This window comes from Corylus avellana, chromosome 3, assembly GCF_965113065.1.
Source record: "Corylus avellana chromosome 3, dhCorAvel1.hap1.2, whole genome shotgun sequence".
In the NCBI taxonomy this organism is placed as follows: Eukaryota; Viridiplantae; Streptophyta; class Magnoliopsida; order Fagales; family Betulaceae; genus Corylus; species Corylus avellana.
Window position 1 is genome coordinate 11,600,144 of NC_142492.1, and position 9,250 is coordinate 11,609,393.

Genomic DNA, 9,250 nt, shown 5'->3' on the forward strand with positions numbered 1-9,250 from the left:
TGCCTTCTCCATTTGTCTGTGCCCACACGTAGTAAAAAGATTTTGAAAATATCGGGTGAAAGCAACCCCGATTTGATCATTTGTTTCCCATCTCTGCCCAAATTCATCAGTAATTCCCGTAACCAAACTGGCCTTTTTCTTTTGAGTTGCACACGCATGGAAGTACAGTGAGTTTTGGTCCCCGAACTTGGCCCAGTCTTCCCTCGCCCTCTGCTGCCAGAAGAGGTCTGCATCTTGCTTTTTTTTTTTCCAGCTCCATTTTCATCTTTATGAACAAAGACGTGTCAATTTCCTCATGTGCTGCTTGGGCTTCCAGCAGCTGTTCGGACAGCTGGAAAATTTTTTGTCCCACGTTGCCTCCTTGACTTCTTTGCCATTCCTTTAATCCTTTTTTGCTTGCTTCTAGTTTTCCAGCCACTGACTGCCACACATTCTGCATGTTGACCTTCTTTCTCCATATTTTCCGTATGGCTTCTTTGCATTCTTTGTTTTCAGCCCACGTGGCTTCGAATCTAAAGCCCCGTGTCTTCCTGCATGTTACCGGATTGCCCACAGTATTGATAAATATTGAAAGGTGATCAGAAAACGTAGCGGCTTCCTTCACTGCCTCTACCTTAGGAAACCGATCATGCCAAGCGTCATTAGCCACCAATCTGTCTAACTTCTCCATAATGAACTCCTCCCCCTCTCTTCCATTGTTCCAAGTGCACGTTGGACCTCTGCAGACAACTTCAAATAGGCCACAATCGTCCAAGGTATTTTTAAAATTCGCCATCATAGATTCGGGCCGTCGCCTTCCACCCACTTTCTCTGATGAATCAATGATTTCGTTGAAATCACCTGCACATAGCCAAGGGCCATGCACCAGAGATTTCAAATGTCTTAGTAATCCCCATGCTTCATGCCTTCTGTGTGCCTCCGGATGGCCATAGAAGCCAGTAAAAATCCAGGGGTTTGAGTTTAGGGGGCTGATGGTCGCATTGATATGTCTAATGCTGTAATTTTGTATCTCAATCCCTAATTTCTCCTTCCAAAGCAAGGCCAATCCTCCACTTCTCCCTATACAATCCACAACTAGCATGTTATTGAAACCCATCCGTTGTTTTATCACAGACATTTTGTTACTACGTAATTTGGTTTCCATCAGGAAAACCAAATCGGGACACTTAACTTTTACCTTACGGCAAAGCTCCCGAACTGTCTCAGGGTTCCCAAGCCCTCGACAGTTCCAACATAAAATCTTCATACCGGCCGGGGGGACTGTGCACCAGACCCTGCCAATCCAGATCCCTTCTCCCTGTCGTCATCTTCATCCCGCAGTACAAAGTCCTTGTTCCCCTTGTATTTCATCCTCCTATTCTGTGCCAGTTGGTCTTCTCCCTGCTCAGCTCCTTGGCCATTTGAGCTTTTTCTTTTCCCCACCGAATTGGCTATATGGGCTTCAGTAGGCCATATTTGGCCTGCTCGTGCACGACGTTTCCATCTCTGCATCCCATGGGCTTGGGCTCCCCCATCACTAGAAGATCTCTCATTTGTTAGTGCTCCACGTGGCTCACCCTTGTCCCCCACATTCAATTGTCTTGATGGCTTAGAAGCTGCTTTTGGTGTCTCCTTCCATATTTTCTCATTCAATATCGCACCTTCATGGGATTGCCCGCTCATATTTAATGCTGTCTCTTTCCCTTTTAAGTTCAGATCCCTTACGGCATGAAGAATATTTTCTTCCCTTAACTGTTCTTCCTTGTTATTTTCTCCTTTCTTTTCCATAACTGATGTTGAGTCTACACAAGCATTAATTGCCGACCCATCAATAGCTGCCCCAGCATTCTCGCCTTTGTCTGCGCCCTTACCATTAAGGCTCCCTTCATCCGTAACGGTTCGTCCTTCGCTCACCGGCGTTCGTCGGAGCTTTTCCTGTTTCTGGTATACCAGCCCGTGAAGCTACTGTTTCGCTGCTTTTGCTGGGGAAACTGCAGCTTCTATATTTGCGTCCTCGAGCCCCTACTTGAGTGCTATGCTCGTCTCTCATCTCTTCATCTTTCTGTTCGAAAATACGAGGACTCATGAATTCTCGTCGCCGCCGTGGAGATGGTACTCGCATCCAGGGACCATACTGTTTCTCCGTTTCCTTAGATCGATTCCCTTCTTGCACCATACATCCCTTCCGCCCATGCCAAATTCTGCCACAATCAAAACAGTACTTTGGTAGCTTCTCATATTGAAAACCTATCAGCGTCTACTTGCCAAGGAGGTTGATAATCCGACCTCTCGGAAGAGGTTTGGTTAAATCAAGCCTAATTTTGACTCGTAAAAATTTTCCCCACCCTACTCCTTTCTCATCAGTGTCAACATCCTCCACTGTCTCCATCGTGGTTCCGATCTGTAGGCCTACCTCCTTTCCCATACATGCCAGAGGAAGATTGAACATTCTGACCCAGAAAGCCGCTTGCTCGAACATTATTTCAGCCGGTGAGGATCGACCATCAAACTCTTCTACTGAGAACAGGTTCCCTTCAAAGATCCATGGCCTCCCCTCTAATACTCTTGTTTTGTCCCATTCATTTTCGAATTCCGCCAAGAACACGTTTTCACCCAACACCTTGAAAGAAAGACTTCCCGAAGGACGCCATCCTTTAACCAATGTTCGTCTGATTATATCTTTCCCCACAAAACGATCTACTAGCAGTTTCCCAACCACACAGTACTTTCCACGTGAAAAAACTCCTTCTACCAATTGTGGCTGTATTGCCACTTCCATTGTTTCTCCCTCATCAAGAGAGAGTTTCCCCCATAGCCTCAAGAGATCCTCCTCCATAACAACTATTCTCACCCTAAGCAGCAATTTCCCCCGCTCAATTCAGTCCCCACCACCGTAGATCGGCAGTGGAATATTTTCTTCTCCTCTAGCTATTCAGTCTAGAGAGAAAACGGCTGTTTATTGGGAAACCAAATTAGTTGAAGTATGTTGATCTATATAATTAAATGCATAAGTGAGCCTATGGCAAACGAATTTTACCAACAAGTAAATGGTTAAGAGCCAAAGGGGATGGAATTGATAATTGTATCCCCTAAGCTTTAGTGAGATCGATCCTTTCTATTTTTCTTATAGCATTTGAAAGTGTGCTCCATGGACTCTGTAAAAATTACTCAAGGATGTCCATTCTCTTTGATAATTTAGTATTCCATCTATGTTATCTGTGTATTTTTCTGGCTATGTTTGCTATTCGCCTTAAAAAAAGTAAGTGGTTGAGAACTATAATTGATTTGATTGATGTGAAAAAAAAAAATATATATATATATATATATATATATATATATATATATATATTTTATATGAAAAAAATAAAAATAAAATTATTTTATAATAATTTTTTATTTATTTAAATAATAATAAAAAATAATTGATATAATATAAAAAATAAGCTAAAAGTCAATTTTGAGAGGAATACTAAAAAGATTTTTTTTTAAGTCATCGGCAAAAATAGCCTCTATGCTTTTATGGTCAACAGAACATTCCTTGACATGCTGTTGTCAGTCCTTTCAACCTTTGTGTCCGTTCATGTACCATATTAGCTGCTTAATTTTTCTACTTCTAGAATGATTTCTAATGTCAATAAAGGGGGATTTAACTTACCACCTAATTGGTAATATTTTTCATTCTTTTTAATTTGAACTATCCTCATTTCACCACAAAATGTCAAAAATACTGTGTATAATAAAAATGAAAAAGGACAAAAAAATTCATGAAAAATGAAAAGCAAGCAAAAAATTCAAAAAAGGTCAAAGTGATTTTTTTGTTTTGCTTTTTTTTTTTTTTAATCTTCTATAGAGTATTTTTATCATTTTAAGTTATGAAGGAAGACATTGCAACTCTAATAATAGATCAGTAGAATACATTAATATAAGCCTTTTGGCACCCTTCCTTTGCAAGCTGAATTTTAAGGATGAATTCTACCTAATATTTATATCATTTGGTATAAGAGTAGCCACCACATCGAGTGTAGGATTAGGCATCGTTCATCAAGTATAAGATCGAATGGGTTGCAGCTTTGTGGTCGAGTCACGGAAGGGGCGATCTATATGATACATTAAAAAGTCTTGGTACTATGTATATACATAGAATTAAGTCATTGAATACTGATAAATGAGTGAAGTTGTCAAAATAGAAAAAGTTACTATTGGATCAGTGTTGTTGTCGACCGCCCGCCATGGACGTTGGCTGCAGAGTGTGGTAATATATTACTATCGTAAGTGTCACACGTCGCTTAAGTGCAATCTTAACCACGTGTATATAATTTTTTGAGCACCCTTCCTTCGCAAGTTAGTTTTTAAGAATGAGTTATACTCAAAGTTTGTATCAAATATGTTCCCCCAAATTAGACTATTTTGTTTTATTTGGGCAGTCCAGATTTAGCAAAATGACTTGATTCTGATTTATTTGTTTAATAGAAATGGTGGAAGGTTCATCTAAAGTTTTCTTACGTTTTGACAACTCATTGCAGTAAAGTACATATGGGCCATTTTTGTTTATATGTCCATCTTTAATAGGGCTTCCAAATTTACATGACCCATTAAGGAAAATCACAAAGCAATTACATTACGAGAACTCAATTGACATAGCTGAATGTAATTTTAGAATTTCTGTTTGAGAGAGCACGATGGTTAAGGCTTCAAAATGGTTTTTAGAAACTTATTTTCATATTTTACAGTGTTTACTTCGACGTAAAATAGTAAAAACCATAAACCATTTTTCAAAAATTAAAGAAAAATTTTCGGTTAAAAGAAAAATATTTTCCGTTGATCACTATTTTACGTCGAAGTAAACGCCGTAAAATGCAGAAATTATTTTGTAAACTATTTTATGACTGTGAACATCTCATTCTTAAATCGATGAACTTTGCCAAGACATGCTCAGAACCTCGCAGAGACTTGACTAGGACTCGCCCAGGACCCGCTCAGGACCGTGCCAGGACCTGCCTGGGACCTGACTGGACTTGAACGGGACTTGCCCGAACCTGCCCAAGACCCGCTCGAGACCCAATTGGGACTCGCCCGAAACCTGCTTGAGTCCTGACTGGGACTTGACTGGGACCCGCCCGAGACCCACTCGGCACCTAACTGGGACTTGACCGGGACTTGCCCAGGACCCCGGTGGGACCCGCCTGGGACTTGACTGAGACCCGCTCGGGAATTGATCAGACCTGCCCGGAACTTGCCCGGGACGCCACCGGGAGCTACTTGGGACTTGACCGAGATCCGCTCGGGACTTGCCTAGGACTTGACCGGGACCCGCCTGAGACTTTACCGGACCGACCCAAGACCCGCCTGGGACTTGCCCAGTTGAGTTCCGGGCGGGTCCCGGTCAAGTCCCGGGCGGGGTCTCGGTCAAGTCCCGGGTAGGTCCCGGCGTGGTCCTGAACAAGTCTCGATCAAGTCCTAGCGGGGTCCCGGGTGAGTCCCAGTGAAGTCCTAGGAGGGTCCCGGGCAAGTCCCGATCAAGTCCCGGCAGGGTCCTGGTCAAGTCCCCGGCAGGGTCCTGGTCAAGTCCCGGGCAGGTCCCAGTGGCGTCCCGGTCAAGTCCTGGGTGGGTCCCGGGTGGGTTCCAGTCAAGTTCCAGACAGGTCCCGACGAGGTTTCGGAGAAGTCCCGGTCAAGTCCTGGCGGGGTCCCTGGCAGGTCCCGAACAAGTCCGGTGCAAGTCCCAACGGGAACCTTATTGGAAAAAAAATATATTAAAAAAATATATTTTCCGTGTGCACGGTAAACGCCGTAAAATGTTTTCAGCAGAAAACATTTTTAGGAAAAATGGCTTTTCTGAAAATATTTTCCGACGGAAACCATTTTACGTCGAAGTAAACGGAGCCAATGATTGTGTAAATGCTACCAATTTAGCTATATATTTGTTAGAATGGAAAATACCTTGACTGCAATCCTACTCAACACCCTCTTTTCTCTGGCGTATCTTCAAGACCTTCATCCACACATATGGGCTAAACCTTCTACTAAACCAGTCGTCAGCAGAGGACTAGAGGCACTCCAACGCTCAAATTAGTGTTTCTGAGCTATAATAAGAGAATTTAGAGGAGATGCTATGTGAGAGAGCTCCTTCTCTAAGAAGGAGCCCTCTTGTTTCTATGTAGAGGGTGAGTAAATGTTGTTCTTAATTACATTGGAGAATAAGGGGCGCCAGGGGACCTTATAGGTCATCTTGGGCCCCTCATGGGCCTCTTCAGCTACAGGGCTTTCCATGGGCTTGAAGTAGGCCGCTTGGCCCCTCTTGGGCCTTAGTAATAATAGGTCTTGTACTTGACTGGGTCTCAATAATTCCTGACGCAACCGTTGCAAAAGCCAAACTGACAAAGGAGATAGAGCAGCTAGAGTGAGGCCATAATCTAGAAGTTATTGGCTCATCAAGTAGTTGGGGGAGAAGTCTTTTGAGTTGGAAGCCAAATTCAAAGAGTCGAGATGGATAGAGAAAATGATAATGTTCTACTTTGAGTAGTAGTACTACTACTTGCTTGGGTTCCAAGCCTTCAAGAGGAGAATGCAAAGGATCATCCCAAAATAAATAATTCCCACATGATGTTCAGGAGTAAGCCAAACATGAGAATCTCATATTCTCAAAAGTGCTATTAGATTTATAATCATTTCCAAACGTGGGAGTAGTCTCATTTCTGAAAATACAAATGCTAGAGAAAATGTTAGATTCTACCATCCAAATACAGTCTCTATAATACAAATGGTACATGAAACATGTAACCCAAATCAATTAATTTACCCGACATGGTACATGAAACATTATATATAATGTCATCAGAGCTCTCGGCTCTAGGACAATGAATAGTAATTTGGCAGGTACTGTTCATGAATAGTCACTTATGATTAGGAGACATTGTTTACTTTTGTCTTTTCTTATTAGGGGGACACAAAACTTGAATTTCTAAAACTTCAATTGAATCGGACGATATTATTCACGAATAGTTGAATAGTAATTTGACTATGAATTACTTGTTTACTTCCATCTTTTATTTTTTTATTTTTTTCTTATGAAATTTCACATGGGTATGAAACTTCTGCGGTCTCTCTCTCTCTCTCTCTCTCTCTCTCTCTCTCTATATATATATATATATATATATATATATATATATTGAATCAAAGAAGATAATTGTATCATACTTGCTCAATTATCTTTGCCAAAATGAGCAGTACTGCAACGGGGGAACATGCAAAACCCTATTGGGATCTACCAGTGTTCGTACAAGCTATAATAACTTCTATTGACTTATTGTAAATTCATGGTACGTAACAAGTTTGAGAAAGTCATAAAGTGAGCATAAATAATAAATATGATAGGCAGTACGTTGGTCACCGCAATATTGGTTGTTAAGTGCTAGGGTTTCTAGATTAATCAGAAAAATAAGTACTAGGTTTCTAGAACAGCATATTTTTCGAAATTCATCCAAAAAAAAACAAAAAAAGAAAGATTTTTGTTTTGATAAATATGCATATGTTTTTGTATGAATTTTGAAAATTGTGCTACTTCTTTGAAATAATATGCAGGGGCTAAATAAATATTGTCGTGGGGGTGCAAATCATGGCCCATTGAGACAAGGTCGTGGGGATCTTGGATGATCATATCATGCAACATCATACGTAGCCTGGACAGTTGGCTCCACTAACTCCACCGCGTATGCATGGAGGAGTGGTTGAACCACTTGAGCCCCCCTCCAAATTTCAACCACATAGTACCACCTTGTAATTCTCTGACAACTGGTTGAAGGTAGAGATGAGAGAGACAGAGTGGAAGAGGAAGAAAAAAAGCCTACAAAAGTAGGTGAGATATATTGCAATTGCCTATCTGACATAAATGCAATTATGAGGGGACTCTTATGTGGCACTATTTTTTGGTTGGTAAGGTAGCCTAAGAGGTCAGATTGGAACAGAATCTCAATCTTCGGTTCTTCCATTAATAAATAGAAGAGTACTCAGTTAATTATATTAAAAATGTATTTTTATCTTTTCACTTTTTAAATAGTAAAAAAATATTTTTTTTACTATAAGTAATTAGATATTCTTCAATTTAAATAAATTGGAGAAGATCCTACTTCAGGCAAGTAGGCCTCATAGGGCTCTTTTTAGTAGAATTGCTTGTTCAGAACTGTAGGAGCGTGACGGAAATAGTTTACGTAGATGAAAAGTGTAAATCGTTTTACGTCTTGTGAACCACTACTAAAAAATCGTGAACCATTTTAGAAGATGAGAAGCTATTTTTCTTAGTCAACTAAAAATATTTTCAAGTTGACAAATATTTTTACACCGTGTCAAACACTCAAAACAAACTAAGAAATTTTTTTTTTCATAAAATATTATACGCTAAAACAAACGGTGCCTTAGAATAATTAGCTAAGTTTATTGTCGTAGAAAAACAAGCAGAATTGAATATTGTTAACACTTATAAATTACTTCTCATTGAGTATCCTATAAGACTTGTAAAATTATTAAAAATTTAAGCTAATAAAAAAATAATTTAATTAATACTTTAAGAACCAAAAGCAATGGAGCTCTGGTTAATACACTCAAAAAAAAAAAAAAAAAAAAAATGGACATATAATTTCAAGGTGGATAGCCATAAGCAATTGAGTGCTACTGAACAACAATACTCTTATTCCTATATTTTGATACTTATGTACAAAAATATAACGACATAAATTTTCTATTTTTAGAGGTTGATTTGTAGAAAATTTATGTTTATAATATAATATGCATGGTACAAGAATAATGTCACTTTTAACACTCATTTCACACCTGTTAACCTGGTATGTTTTAAGTGGTTTTTTATTTATTTATTTTTAAATGGCTGACATGAGAAGCTACTTAAAACACGTCACATAAATAAATATATAATAAATGTGATAACTAAATATGAAAAATAACATTACTCTACGTTACATTATTTAGGTATAAGAAAGTAACAATATAGGGTCTTAGGAAAGTAAATTTATAACTTTGACCCTTCAATAAGTTTTTATTTATTTTTTATTTTATAGATATCCCTTCAATAATTCATGAATTAAGATGTACAGTTATGCCAACGGTAAACAAAATGCAAAAAGAAAAAAGAAAAAAAAAGAAGAAAACAGTTTATTAAATACAGTGAAGAAAATAGCTTTCGGGCAAGGATATCTTGGTTGAGGAGCATTAAAATTTCAAAACTAATAGGGCATGATTGAAGAGTTAAATATCATCAGTA